Consider the following 12,458-nt stretch of genomic DNA (forward strand, 5'->3'; position numbering starts at 1 on the left):
GGTGCTGCCCAAGGGCTCTTTGCGGCGACAGCAACCAGGAAGACCTGTGCCGCCCCTTTCGGGAGCTTCAGTGCACCAGGGTTCCAGATGGCCTTTGGTGTTTTCCTCTGGCGTCCGAGATGTATGTACAGAGAGCAGTCTCTTCTGGTTTCCCAGGCTTGTCTGCCTCTCTGAAGGTTTAGCTCTCCCTCCCACGGGATTTGGGTGCAGAGAACTGTTTATCCGGTCTGTTTCCTTCAGGTTCCAGCGGTGTCTCAGGCAGGGGTCCTGCTGCTCCTGGGCCCTCCCCCACGGGAGCCCAGAGGCCTTATACAGTTTCCTCTTGGGCCAGGGATGTGGGCAGGGGTGGGCAGTGTTGGTGGTCTCTTCCGCTCTGCAGCCTGAGGAGTGCCCACCTGACCAGGCGGTGAGGTCTCTTTCCCACGGGGTCTGGGAGCAGAGAGCTGCTGCGGGCCGGGATCCGCGGGTCTATCTAAGATATCTTAAGAAAGGGACTAAAATGGAGACATATGCTATTCAGTGTATGGAGATGTGTTATAAAACCATAGCAATCGAGGCTGTGGTTTTAAGGCAGGAGTAAGTGGATAGTCCAATAGATAAAACAGAGTTCAAAAAAATCCCCACATGAGGGGCACTGGAAATCAGTGGAGGAATTATTGGCCACCACATAACAAGGCTTAGGCTTCTCATTAGCAAGTGCTACAAAAAAATGAATTTTATTTCAATTCACACAGAGCACTAAACCCCTAGTGGTTTAGGAGAACAGCTTTACTTTCTAAATTTTGGGTAAGAAATGATTTTTTAAAAAAGACATATACAGTGAAACATTACTAATTATTGATGGCTTAAATCACCTAAATTAAAATTAAGAATTCGTGTTCTGTTTTAAAAAAAATAGAAAAAGAACAAAAATAGATCTCAAGATGGGGGAAAGGCATTCTCAGTACCTGTAAGTGTAGATACTAGACTCCAGCCTATAAATAAATGATATGACTCAGTAAGAGAGGGACAAGTGACTCATCAGACAGATGTACAGCAGACACAAACAGATGACAGTAAAAAAGATACAGGAACCCATGCACTTATAGTTCGCCTTAGCAGGAATGAAATTTTAGACCTTTTTTAAAATTGTGTCCACAGGAACGCAGATGTTGGGGAAGACCAGAAGAGGGCACCAGATCCCCTGGAGCTGGCTTTAAGCAGTTGTAAGCCACCCAATAGGCTTATTAGGCACTGAGAAATACATGCTCTTAACCGCTGAACCATTTCTCTCCATTCCCCTTTACATTAAAACCCTGAAAATGTATTTTCAGACTCAGCAGACTTGGGGAAAATGACTTTGTAAACGTAGACGTAGGCAAGGCAACAGAGGAGCAAAATCCCATTCATTGAGACCTGAAGAAATGGTCAGCGGCTCCCTTATGTAGCAGAAATATTTAGGTTTGAGCATCAGAAAACAGAAAGAAAAAGGTACATGGTTGCATTGTGTGTGTGTGTGTGTGTGTGTGTGTGTGTGTGTGTGTGTGTGTGTGTGTGTGATCATATGCAATAAAGTAGCAAACTGGCTTACTTCTGCACTGAGCTTCTAAACCATGATGCAACTGGATGAACCAGAGCTTCACAGACACCCCTGGAGACTTTTCAGTATTCAGAATGAGTGAAAAGTTCAAGTCTGTGTGCACATACATGTAGTATGCTTTCTTTCATACAGTGTTAACAAAGAAAACAACGGATTGCTCAGGAAATGCACAGAACTGTCCAAGTCACAAATAAAGACAAGAGAATGACCAAGGAGACAAAGTGTCCATGAAGAACCATGAGTGCTTAAACCTGATTGGGGTTAGGCTTTCAAAGAGCTGGTAGTTGTCCTGTCTCATAGCCACACATTCCTGTTCCCTATTTAGCACATGTAAGTCACCGCTATGAGGATGCCCAAGAGAAAAAAAATTAAGAGAGGGAAAGATTTGTTTTTCCTCTTTGGGCTCAAGGTTTTAAAGTTTCAGAGTGTGGTGAGAAAGGCGGAGAGAGTAATGTTGCTTGTGTAAGGGTGGTCAAGAAGCACACACAGAGACAGCGGTGAGGGACAAGGTTTATTCTACCAGAGCATGGCTCTGTTAAACCGCTCTCTCTGCCTTCTGCCCCCACCATCTCCCAGCAGTGATGTCATCAAGCGGCTTGTCTATTGGTTAAGTCAGAGCCCCCATGACTTAATTGCCCCTCAGTGATTGGATGTACCAGCCTTCAATCTACCAGCTGGAACGAAGCTTTCAGCATAGGGACCTTTTGGAGAGATGTGTAATATCCAAACTCTGATAGGACCATTATGAATATCCTGTCTATTATAACTCTTTAGATTGTATATATATACTCTTTTAAAAATGTGAAATGTTTCATAGCAAAACTATAAATTAGCTGTAATTCTATAAATAATCGGACATTTTCTTTGATTACTTGTAAATGTTTTACAAAACAGCTTAATAAACTACAAATCACATTCCTAAGCTAAAATAGCATTAACATTAGAAAACATTAATTTTTATAGTATTTATGAAATGCTTGTAGGATTCCTAGCTATTTAAAAACTTCCAAAAACAGTGTATAAACCACTTTCCCCTCTATGCTATTACCATACAATAATTATTTGAAATGTAATCCTTTAATAGTTTGTGTATGCTTCATAACATATGTCTGTAAACTTAGGCTGACATTTACTTTGGTGGGCTACCGTAAGTTGAGACAAAGATCTCTCTTGTGATCGAGGGGGAGGGCACGTGTGGGAGAGTGACTGAGGGCATGAAAGCACACACACACACACACACACACACACACACACACACACACACACACACCATCTCTTGCACACACCCCTGGCAGGCTGCAGCACTCTGGTGCCTGGGCAACATAGTAGAGCTGGTCCTGGTAACAAGGAAGATAGAACACTGGTCCTGAGGGTGTGAGAGCAAGAGAACCAGCCCCGCCCCATGCCAGCTATAGCACTAAGGTGAGTTGGCCTGAATGGTACAAGCTGGGCTGACCAACTCAGCTACGACTCAGGCTCACCTCAATGTCTTCCCCATTTATGACCTGCTGGAATGTGAACCAGACCAACGACACATGGCAGTGATCATCTGCTTAACAAACTGTTAAGCAGCTCCCATGCATGGCAACTTCTGTGGAAAATGTTCTTTATTTACTTTATTTTAATCTTTTATTTTCTTTTGTGGGAGGTTGCAAGGGCAAAGGGCAGATATGGAGGAACCACAAGGTGAGTAGAATCAGGGTGTTATGTTGTGAAATTCACAAAGAATCAGTAAGAAGGGTTTCTTTTGAAAGTCTCTTTCTTTAACACAGACTGGCCTTGAACTCATGGCAAGCCCCTGCCTCAACATTCCAAGTGCTTTGATGACAAGCAGGTGCTACTATTCCTAGTAAGATTTTTATTTTTATTAACTTTTTACTGGCTTGTTGTGAATTTCATATCATGCACTCCAATCCCAAACATCTCCTCTTCCCCCCCCATACCCACCCTCCGTTCTTGCAAACCTCCCATCATCAGAGGAAAAAAATATCGTTGCAAAAACTGTAGTGCGTCACAGTGCGTCCCACAGTACACCCTTTTGTTCACACTTCTTTACTTGCAAACATTCATTGCAATGACTTGCTTGGTCTGGTGTGAACCCTCTAGCTTCTGCTAGTCTATCAATACGAGAACCTCACTGAGACTCCTCTCGGATATCCTGCTGTTAACCTGTCTATAGTTTTGGATTTGTAGGGCCAGCCCCTTCATCCACTCCAGCCATTTGCTCTTGGGGTAGATGTTGGGATGAGCCAATTCCAAGGCCTGGATCTGGGCCTGAAAGGTACCTGAGCTGCTCATCCCACTGGCTCTCACACTCTTAAACATCTTTGGGGAGGCTCACCTGCAACCTGCTGCAGTAGGTGAGGGACAGGGCCAGCTCTCCTACTCTCATGACCCCACTGGAGCCAACTCTCCCACCCACCACCTGTGGTGAGGGCAAAGGGAGGAGAGGGAATCTCTCCTTCATTGATGGCCCGGCACAGCAGACAAGAGGCAGGGCTGATTCTCCCACACTCATGCCCTTGGGGCTGATTGACCCTCGACCCCTACATCCAGAGTCAGCTCTATTGTGCTTCTCAGGTGAGGTGCAGGGCCTGCTCTCCCAAGGGCTGCAGCCAGTAAGGGACAGAACCAGCTTTTCCTATTCTGATAACCTCAGGGCCAGCTCTACTGCCTGCTGTAGGCTGCAAGGGTGGTAGGAATGCAGCTCTTTCTCGCCCGCATCATTGTAAGGCAGACAGGTAGCAGGACCAGCTTTCTAGATCACATATCTCCAAGGCCAGCTCTCCCACAATGCCCAGGTGAGAGGTAGGGCCAGTTTTGCACAGCTCTTGAAGGACGCTAGGGGCTTTCTCCAGTCATACACCCACTGCCTCGGGTGAAGACTGGGCCAAGTACCAGCTTCCCACCTTGGGTCAAGGCTAGGCCAAGTTCCATTCTCCACCCACAGTTCTTGGGAGGAGCAGGAACATTCTTGAAAAACCACAAAATGTACTGATAGTCACCTGGCCCTCTGGTCCCAGATAGAGTTCGAATGTGTGTCATATGCTTGCTAGCCAATAGATTCAAAGGTCAATATGCTTAACTAATAAGTTTACACTGTAACCTTGCTGATGTAACCTGTACTCCTAAAAAGTATAAAAACTGCTTGTTATAGCCATTTGGGGCTGCCTTCTAGTTACTTGCCATGAGGAGCTGATTGAGGGTCGACCCCAACACACCTGAAAAATAAACCTCTTGCGTTTGCATCAAACTCCGTTCTTGTGTCTCATTTGGGGCTCTCCCAGTAGTTAAGACTTAACTTTGAGCCTTACACCCTCAGACATCAACATGTCCCCAGACAAGGGACATCCCCTTAGCCTTTGGTGGTAACAGAACCCTGCTGCTGCAGGGCTGCAGACCCAGCCTTGGCCCTGGGTAGCAGCACAGGCTAGGGCTCCACCATGGTCCCAGGTGATGTCACAGGCTGCTCACATCAGGCTGCTCCTCACTACCCTCGAGTCTCCAGCTCTGCCTCTCTTCTTTGTGTTCACGCATCCTTTTGTTTCTCTTTCTCTTCCATTTCTCCACCACTTGTTTGCTCCTCTTAATGGCGCTGGTGTCTCTGAGTGTCTGGGGTCCTCTCAGGAGTGGTCTCAGGAGTGCTATACCCCACTTGTGCATTACGGTGCAGATCATCTAGGTCATGGTCTGCCCTCCACCCAACCCTGGCCAGATTGGTGGTTATCTCAGACTAGCTCCCTGTTCCAGCCCCACGGCATTTGTCTGCGGTTGACTCACGTTTACTCCCTGCAGTCCACTAAGGTGGCCCCTTGTGAGAGTCATCTGTCCTAAGCTCATTCCCACCCAGCACCCGTGGTCCCAGGTCGGGTTCCTCTATCTCTGGTTTGCTCCCCATCCTGGGGAGACTATCCAGTCCTACCTGGCACTGGACTGGTTGTCTCAGGATAGCTCTCTGTCTGGGTCCTCTGGCACTGGACTTGAGGTCATCTCAGGCTTGCTTTTCCCAGGGAATGTTAGGCTTGCTAATCGAATGTTCACAGGTCAGAACACTGAGTATCGACAGAGCCTCGCTCATCTCTGCCACCTACTGGCATACATGTGACACAGCCGCCACACCTGCAAAGCCTCTAGGAGCAGGTAGACTATTATTTTTAATAAAATAATAATTTTAATAAAATACTTTTTTCTTAAGACAGGATCTCACTACCTATCTCTCGGAATCACAATCCTCATGCCTAAGCTCCTGAGAGTTGGGATTATGCGTGAACATTACCCTACCCCATTACTGAGAAGCTTTTCTACCAAGCTATCCAAACATCTGTAGCCCATTGGTCAGGACAGGGTTAAGCAGTAACCTCCAAACTGAAGGTGCTGAAGACCCCCGAGAGCTCACACGCAGCATGATACCCTTCCGGATGGTGTCCAGGATTCCGCTCATCCAAAATCTCAATCTTTTAAAACATACTCCATACAACACATTCTGCCTCAAGTCACTCACCTGCCACAATTTTGTACTAAACTTAGACCCCAATTAAGAGATCTTTCGAGAACCATGTCTATAGTCTAGACTGTACAGATCCCTGTTTTCCGAAATTAATTTGGATGTGGTCCCATTGACCTGTATAGAAGGGCTCTGTAAGGATGAACCAGCGTTTGAATTCATACCAGCCATCGGAATGAAGGTGTACTTGGAGAAACAGTGCGGGGGTGGGGGTGGGGTGGAGGAGAGCAGATCCCGGAGCTCAGATGCATGAGTGCTGGGTCAGCAGTGGCTTCTTACTGTTAAGACGCCACCTTCTCGGAGAGCCTTGAGGAGCTAGTGTTTTCTGTTCTCCATGTAGGGGTAATTATGTTATTCCTATTCTTAGTGACACAGAGACTTGACAGTCTGGCTCTGCCCCAGCCATCTGATCCTCGGTTTAAATGGCTGTCATCACTGATAGAGGGAAACTTCTCTTCTCTGGATAAGAAGTGACTCACTGCCAAGCCTTACCAAATGGTTACATCTATCCAGCACACTCTCTCTCTCTCTCTCTCTCTCTCTCTCTCTCTCTCTCTCTCTCTCTCACACACACACACACACACACACACACACACACATTATCCTACCATTTTTTTTAATCCTATAGACAGTTGAGTGGCTTTGGGCTGGAGAGCCTAGTGGTCCACTCTTAGCATTCTGTGTAGCTCGGCATCCCACACCCCTAAAATGGTCTAGATTTGTCCTTACAACGTCCATCCCCTTTCCCCATCTATTTGCAATTTTTAAAATAGAAGTTTTCGGTATTCCCGTTACTGCTTTAAAGAATTGTTGGGCGGCTTCGAGAAGAAGGGGAGAGAGTGGAAGTAGGAACCTGAGTGGGAGAAGACCTGAACAAGCATGTTGGTCAGGTTGGTTGGCACAGCCCGGTGTGCGAGTCTGTGCATCAGCTCACGGTACACTCCATGGCGAGCCTTCCTCTTCCTCTTCCAGGCTACTTCTGCAGCAGTTTGACATTTCTGTCACAAATTCTGACAAAGCAAGGGAATTCGGTTCGTAGTTGCCTTGGTGTTTGTGTGGTTTTGAGGCAAGGTCTTGCTATGTAGCCTAGGCTGGCTTTACACCTCCAGGTCCTTCTGTCCCTACCTCCCCAGAAGCTAGGAGTCCGGGCCTGTGTCGCAGACCTTGACTCTTTATTGAGATCTAAGCACAATTGCATTGCTTTTGCTTATAAAATGGTCTTTACTGCCCCATAAAACACTTGAGGTGGATGTTTTTAGTTAATTGGTTAAAAAACACATCTCCCCGTGTTTAATTTGGCTTACAACAGGGGAGCACTTCTTCTTCAGTTCTTCTTGGATTCATCAGGCAAACATGGAAAGTTAATTTTAATAATAAACCACTGACAGATTGAGTTTTCTTTAGTGCTTGTGTGTGTGTATGTGTGTGTGTGTGCATGAATGCATGTGTGCACATGCATAAGTGGGTGCAAGTGGAGGTGTGTGTACATGAGGGTATAGGTCAAAGGTCAATCTCAGGAGTCATTGCTCAGGCACTATCTGCCTTGTTTTGAGGCAGGGAGCTCCTAGCACAGAGCCCTTTCAGTAGATGGCACTTACTGGCCGGTGAACTCAAAGGATCTGCCTGCCTCCACCTCCCCTGCCTTCTTGCCTGATTTTTCTTTTAACCTGAGTTTAGAAAACAAATTCAGGTGCTAGTATTTGCCGGGCTCTGGTTTAATTTTTGTACTCTGAAGCAATTGTTGGTGGTCAAAGTCATCCCCAAACAACTTTGGGCGGATCATTATCTTCAAAGGAAGCCCCAGGTCTTGTCTGCCTGGGTTTCAGTAGCTGAGAACATTCTCGTCTCGCATTTCCACCTGCTGATAGCATTTAGCAGAAAGGTCTAAGTGTATTAATAATGGGTCGGAAACGAGTGTGTTTACATAATTTTTAATAAATGCAATCTTCTCGTTTTCTTTTCATTAATGCATTACTGTTCTTAGTAGCTTTTAATTTCTCTTGCCTTTTAGGAAAGCCTGCGTGCCGGATGATTTTCCTTCTTAAATGGCACTTTGGCATCCAAAACCCACCAGTAAGCTCTGAGAAACTATTCCCACAAGAGTCGGCTGGAAAAAAGCTTTTCCAGTAAGTGAGTCAGTGTTTCTAAGATGCTAATAACCGTGCTGATTTGGTCCCTCCTTGGGTTGCAGTTAAAATTAATTGGAAAACAACAACAAAACACTCATGCGCTTCGCACAGAAGCCGAACAGTGTCAGGAAGTGGGAGCGGATCCCGTAGTAAAAAACGCACCCTTTTGGTGACATTGAAGACTAGTGGCTTAGCATAAGAAGATATTTTTCTTCATATTTTAAAATGATTTGTGTGAAAAGGAAATCTAGCTTGGCTGTCCTTTGTCATGTTTTATTTTATTTGGGGTCACATACATGCCGGTGTCTGGGCGTTGGTAGAAGTATGTGAGTGCAGTACCTGCAGAGGCCAGAAGAGGGCACCAGATTCCCTGGAGCGGGAGTTAAGGTGGTTGTGAGTTGTTGCGTGGGTGCTGGGGATAGAACGCAGGCACTCTGTAAAACCTAGAAGCGCTCTTAAGCACTGAGCCGTCTTTCCATCCCCAGTGCTGGTATAGAAATAGTTCTCTGCTGGTTAACCAGCACAGCTATGCTACAGCAATGCCGGATGCCATGGAGACAGCAAGGTTTCAAAAACTATTATAGAATCAGTGTGCGCAGAGGTCCCCCTATGTGACTTCTTCTTTAACTTGACACTCTGGGCAGCTCATCATTCATCTGTACATTGTATAGCTTCTCAGAAAGGTCAAATAATGTGCCTGAGAACCGTTGCACTCGGTGGTGTGATTACCCTCCTCACCCTGCTTCAAATACCTGCCAACCTTGGGATCAGTCACGTCACCCTTTTGAGACTCCCTGGGCTCTTTCTGACTATTCTTCGGTCTTTCGGGTTAATTTCCTCCCTCTGTCACTAATCTCTAATTTGGAAACTCTCTGTGTGCACACACGTACGGTGGACTGGGGCATACATGTGCCAGAATGCTTGTGTGGAGGTCAGAAGAAAACCTATGAAGTCAGTTCTCTGCCTCCATTTTTATGTGAGCTCCAGGGTCATGAGGACGGCACAAGCCCTTTGCTCGCTGAGCCTTATTTCGGGACCCTAGTTTCTACTTTTTGTTCCACATATCCTGGGTCTCTAGTCTATGTCTTCCTCAGTCCTGTCCAGAGTTTAAAATACCATCTAAATGTACATGACTGCTATATATGGCTGGGATGATGAGCCCTGTCATACATCCTGCTGCCTACTTGACACCTCCTCTTGGATCTCTCAGAGACATCTCACACCCAACACGTACAGAACTCGACTCTTGATTTTCCTTCTCAGACTACTTCAGAGTTCTCCCAGCTCGGTAGACAATGTCAGTCCACCTCCAGGGTGCACAGATCAGAAACAATGCTTGTTACCCTTTGTCCTCCCTTCAAACCCCGAACATGCCTCAGTCCCACGGCCTCCACCTCCAAAATGGAGCTCAGAGTCATCCACTTCTCCGTACCCCTATGCCTCAGAGTCTCTGGACGACTGAGACCCTCTTACGTAGCATTTGCATATAACCTGTCTTGGTTACCCTGAAGGTTCTAACTCACCTCTGGCCTACTTAATTAAAGTATGTAACGTGTATGACTTGCAAACAGATGCGATGTTAAATTGTTTAGGCAATATCAAAAGAGAAAAGAAAAATACTACAGCAGTTAAGTGCAATGTTGGGGTGGGCGTTTATGTGCATCTCCAGAGCGTGTGGAAGTCAGGGGACTACTTTTAGTAGTCAGATTTCTCAATCTAATGTCAATCTCAGAGATTAAACTTAGGTTGTCACGATTTCATGGAAAGTACTTTTCTCCTCTGAGCCATCTCATGGGCCCGAACATTGAAAATGGTTTTTTCACTAGCCTACAGTCTTCTAGAGGTACCTATTGATCCCTCAAATAAATTCAGACTGCTTCTCATGGCTACCTTTCTAACCTTTAAGCACACCAACCTAAAATATTTTATCCAATCTAGTGTACACTTACAAGTCACCCAAAGGACCAGTGATTGGAGACTGGGGAATTCAATGGTCAGTTGCTTGTGCTATATGTATAGATTGTGCGGGAAGAGGTAGAAATTTTTCCCTAAATTTAGATGGTTTGGAAAGTAAAGGCTTAAAGCCAAATACTAAAAAGTATAAGGTTTGGTAAGAATTAAATTTTTTTTTCCTTGCAACTCACCCTGAGGCCTCAAACTTCTCCCTCCCTCCCTCCTTCTCTCCCTCCCTCCTTCTCTCCCTCCCTCTCTCCTCTCATCTCCTCTCCTCTCCTCTCTCTCTCTCTCTCTCTCTCTCTCTCTCTCACACACACACACACACACACACACACACACACACACACACACACACACACACATCTCTATAGAAACAAAATGGAACCTGCCTAAAGGAAATGTCCAAGACACAGTTTTATAGCATCTTGGGGAAAAATTATGGCTTTTCCTTGAGGGACAACCAATTCAACTCGTGTGGGTCAACTCTAGTATCTATTTGCTGGCTGTTCTAAGTAATCCATTAACTTTTTTCATTATGAAATCTTGTGTTTCTTTAGAAGGAACAGTATGGAGATACCCCCCCACCCCCCCACCCCCCCACCCCCCCACCCCCCCCACCCCCCCACCCCCCCCACCCCCCCACCCCCCCCCACCCCCCCACCCCCCCCCACCCCCCCACCCCCCACCCCAGTCCGTTTAGCATCCGCAGGGAATGTTTTGTTAAATCCCACTTCGTCCTCAGGGAACTCTTGCCTGCAGACATTTCCTCTCTTGGTTCTCGACTGCGGCAGGTTTCTACTCAAGCCTGCTGGGCTTGGTTCTTGTAACATCCCCCACACATTTTAGCGCTAAGGTAACTTTATTTATCTTTGTGCTGACTAATCTTATGTCAACTTGCCGTGCAAAGTAGAGTCCCCTGAAAGGAGGGAACCTCAACCAAGAAAAAATATACCTCCATAAGATCCGGCTATAAGGCAGTTTCTTTACTAGTGGTCGATGGGGGAGGGACAATAAGCAGCATCCCCCACAGCCTCTGCATCCGATCCTGCCTGCAGGTTTCTCCACAGGCCAACCAGGCTAGCCAAAGATCCTACGAGAAGTGGGGGCCACTGTGGGGTGCACCTCGAGCTCTGGCCCCATCCCAATCTCTCTGCTCCTCCCAGCTGCGTTTTGTTCCATGATTGAGCAGACTCATCTCGTCCTACCTTCACCAAAGGAAAGGGCTCTGAAGCTCACATTTCCCCAGCCCACGTGGATTCGCTTTCTTCTGGTGAGAGGAACAACTCAGAATAGAATTGACATAAATAATGTAGGGAAAAAGCTCTCTCTCTCTCTCTCTCTCTCTCTCTCTCTCTCTCTCTCTCTCTCTCTTTCTCTCTCTCTCTCTCTCTCCTCTTTTTTTTCTCCAGGTATTTATAAAAAACAAATGTTAGAGATTAGCAACGGTCAGTGACCCAAGTTCATGTTTTAAGAGACAACATATTTTTATAACAAGCAACCTAAAGATGAAGAGTTTTGTGGTCATTGTGTGCATGCACATGTGTGTGTGTGTGTGTGTGTGTGTGTGTGTGTGTGTGTGTGGGTGTGTGTGCATGAGCGTGCCTTTACTACCTTTTTTTCTTTAAGGCTGGATCTCTTATTGAACCTGGAGCTGGGCTAGTAGCCAGTAAATCTTAGCAATCTTCCTGCCTCTCCCTTCCACAGCACTGAGTGACAGGGCCAGACAACTACACCTGGCTTTTTGACTGGGTGCTGGGGATTTGAACCTAGGTCCTCATGCTTAAGCAGCAAACACTGAGTCACCTCTGCAGCAGCCCTTGTTATTTTTGTTGCTTCGGCCACACCAGAACACCTCTGCATGCTGCTTTCTACCAAGTGATTAATGTACACATCTTATTGTAGATTTTCCCAAATCACCATACTTTCAGTCCCATCATCTCATACTCCCTACAGAATGTGGAAAACCCTCCAGTGGCTGAACTGGGAGACCCTCCTCCTGAGACAGCTGTGGAGTGATGGGTTTCCTTGGTTTTGGTGAATCCTGGTGCCTTTTGGAGGGTCTAGGAAGGATGCTAAATTTTGTTGAAATCGGTGTCTTTAAATTGTAATGCTGAGGTCACCGTATAATTCTTATGGTCACGGTGATCTGAAACAGCCTATTATAATAAAATATATTTTGAGTTGTGCGGTAGAGCTCCACCTCCCTATGCTGTAGGCAGCCATTTCTTTGGGGACAACATGCTTGCCCAGCATCCATTTAAATTAGAGGTCATCACAAATAGTTCATTGT

At 46.2% G+C, this 12,458-nt stretch overlaps 1 long non-coding RNA gene and 1 other non-coding gene across 2 annotated transcripts in view; both read right to left on the reverse strand.

Moving 5' to 3' along the window:
• LOC148004092 (uncharacterized) overlaps window positions 1-5,611 on the reverse strand; it is a 41,077-nt gene extending 35,466 nt beyond the window's left edge. Inside the window, exon 1 of the long non-coding RNA XR_015628192.1 lies at window positions 5,502-5,611. This is a non-coding gene — a long non-coding RNA (uncharacterized LOC148004092). The remainder of the gene's footprint in view (window positions 1-5,501) is intronic.
• LOC120094489 (small nucleolar RNA SNORA17) lies at window positions 5,592-5,720 on the reverse strand. The gene has a single exon (XR_015628328.1). It is a non-coding gene; the product is annotated as a small nucleolar RNA SNORA17 (small nucleolar RNA).
• Between the last annotated feature and the right edge of the window lie 6,738 nt (window positions 5,721-12,458).

The sequence above is a fragment of the Rattus norvegicus genome, chromosome 8 (assembly GCF_021556685.1).
Source record: "Rattus norvegicus strain SHRSP/BbbUtx chromosome 8, alternate assembly SHRSP_T2T, whole genome shotgun sequence".
NCBI classification, from domain to species: Eukaryota; Metazoa; Chordata; class Mammalia; order Rodentia; family Muridae; genus Rattus; species Rattus norvegicus.